Here is a 2,666-nt window from a genome sequence, read left to right on the forward strand (position 1 = left end):
CTGAATTTACATGACGTAGTCGAAATGACTTTTTCGCGGGGGAGCTTCAAAAGGTAACATTCAGCACGTTTTCGAATTTTAATTAGGCATTTAAGTAAATGTGACGTGACGCCGAGAGTGTAAAGATGTGATAGCACCTCACAGACCTTAATTTTATCTCATTTACATTAAGACGTGCCATATCACCCCTCTGCCTAAAGAAGGGCGTTAATCATTTTTAATTAAATACAGTTTCAACGCCGTCAAATTTGACTTTGATAATTACTGTCCCATGTGAAATCCTACAGTATGTGCTCCCTGGGAAACCTTGGAAGCACTTAGTCTAAGATACTTCGCCCACAAATCAATTGGAATGGCTTCTTTAAAAACACGACTGGAGATGTTATCTGCCCCCAGAAATGGGTCTTACAGAGATCGAACACCCTATATGCGGTGCAAGGAGTTCGACTGCTATCGGAAGATAGGTTAGCGAATGGGAAATTACAGTGGCGGAGGTGAGCTTAAATTAAAATAAAAAATCAAGGAATTTCCCATATATATTTTGGAGTGTCCCGAGCGCCTTTATTTTTCAAGCAAAATGCGGCAGTGCTGGTTGGTGGGGAAATGGTTCTAAAAGAGAGAATTATCCGAGAGCCAAATATCCCAACGATATGTCAAGCCGAAAGCGATGTTGGTATTGTGCAATCTCCGTAAACACAGGGGATCTTTCTGGACCTGTAGCGCGTGTTTCATCCACGGAAAATGCCATTGTTTGTCCCTTGCCTCTCGTCTCATCAAATAATTTTAGGTGAAAAATTAAACTTTGGATTACCAAACGCTAGATGAATATGCCGGAAATTTTAGTAGTCACCCCACTTTGGACTTTTTGTTTAAATTGAAGAATGCTTTGAGGCTAAATATCATTCTCCCAATTTACCGCTCGGGTCCCAAGCCGTTTGGATATATTTTTGCATTTTCTCGGTAGGCATCTTGAAAGTTTGAGCACAAACTGGCATTATCAGGTCAGTTTGGTGAGTAGTTTATTAAAAAACAGTTTATACTTGCTTACATAAAAAAGTCATCATGATACATTTTTTGTAAGTTTAAATTTAGAAACTAGTCAAAACGAATTAAGGACAACTTGTTATTATGCTTCCAATTTAGTGCCTTTTTGGACGTGGACCAATGGAGACACGTTTTCCTTACAGATGAGGCAAAGTACCGACTCAGCCACAACGATGCGCGTCTTCGAGCATAGAGACACAGATGTGGGCGATATTTACCGTCAATTATGAGAGAAACTGCCCATTCCGGAGGAGGCGCCATAATGGTTTGGGGAGGAATTATTTTAACGGGGTGCACCACCTTACATATATTTCGAGGCGGAATTGTGAATGATCGTCGGTAGTTAAAGGACATTGTAGAAACTTAATCCATCCTATTCGCAGCAGAAGAAGATCCAAACTTTTTTCTTCAAGAGGATAATGCCAGACCCCGCGCTGTCCGCTTAGTAAAGCAACACCTTCAATGGCACAACATCGAAGATTTGGGATGGCCGGCCAATTCCCCAGACCTGAGGCCCATGGAACATCTTTGGGATGTTCTTCAGAAAAGGTTAAGAGGTCGTCTAGCCGCAGAAAATTTGAATGATTTAGATTAGCAGATACGCCCTTTATTAACTTTCTTTGCTTATTGCGTTCGTTAAATTTATTTAAACAATAAAATTTGGTAAAATAATAGGTACTAGCAGAGATTCACTAGTACCTTTATGGCTTTCTGGTCAATTTTAAAATACTAAATGTTGAGTTAAATCTGACGATTCCCTAAGTAACCCAACATTTTCCAAATAGGAAAAAATAAGTAAAATTAATTTTAGGAGCATTTATAGAAGTGGTTCTTAATTTGTTTTGACTAGTTTAGTACAACTTCCAAACTAGATCTAAAAGTAGTAATAAAGTACACGAAGGAGGTCACGTCTTATTTATGAAGGAAAGTAGCCTGCCCATTCAAAAGGCGGAAGTTCTTTCCGGAGGCAATGATGGCTTTGAACATTCTGTGCTCAAGATATAGGCCCCCGATTACTGTGTACCAGTTATTTCTGATCAGCCAGTATATCAAACTTAATTAATGTTTGATGGCAAACGAAGAAGAGAGAGGGATTTATGATTACTTTCTCTAGAGTGTCTGCTCCAAACGGCCATTCAGGAATCGGTCCTCGGACAGTACGTAGCAGCTACGTGTCGCTCTAGGAAGCTCCGAGTTTCCATTGTTCAAACATTCGCAACTCCATAAAGTAATTCAGCCGAATCTTCGTTTCAAGAACTATGTTTAAATTATAACAAAGCTCCTTATATTTACTTTTATGTACGTTGGGAGCTAATCCAAGAACACGACCAATTTACTTTTAAGCTAATCCAGAATATTGGAAAAATAAATTAAGACACGAGGTTCAAGACCGCGTACTGGGTTGGCAATTGCCGGAATTTTTAATATTCATAAATCGCAATAAAACCTAATGGTCTGTGATACAATTTGCGCACGTAGCATTTTAATTTTACCAAAATTATAAATCGCTCGCTCTGCCCTCGAGTTTAAAAACTTTGGCATTTAAATTAAATTTTCCATGAAGCGTCTGTGCCTGGTTAATATTCCGTTAAAACTATTATTGAACTAGCGAAGTTTATATT

At 38.9% G+C, this 2,666-nt stretch overlaps 1 long non-coding RNA gene across 1 annotated transcript; it reads left to right on the top strand.

Moving 5' to 3' along the window:
- The first annotated feature begins 312 nt into the window (after nt 1–312).
- Nucleotides 313–1,660, top strand: LOC136339090 (uncharacterized). Its single transcript, XR_010732077.1, has 3 exons — nt 313–787; nt 844–1,010; nt 1,188–1,660. It is a non-coding gene; the product is annotated as an uncharacterized lncRNA (long non-coding RNA).
- Nucleotides 1,661–2,666: the final 1,006 nt, after the last annotated feature.

The sequence above is a fragment of the Euwallacea fornicatus genome, chromosome 5 (assembly GCF_040115645.1).
Source record: "Euwallacea fornicatus isolate EFF26 chromosome 5, ASM4011564v1, whole genome shotgun sequence".
NCBI lineage: Eukaryota > Metazoa > Arthropoda > Insecta > Coleoptera > Curculionidae > Euwallacea > Euwallacea fornicatus.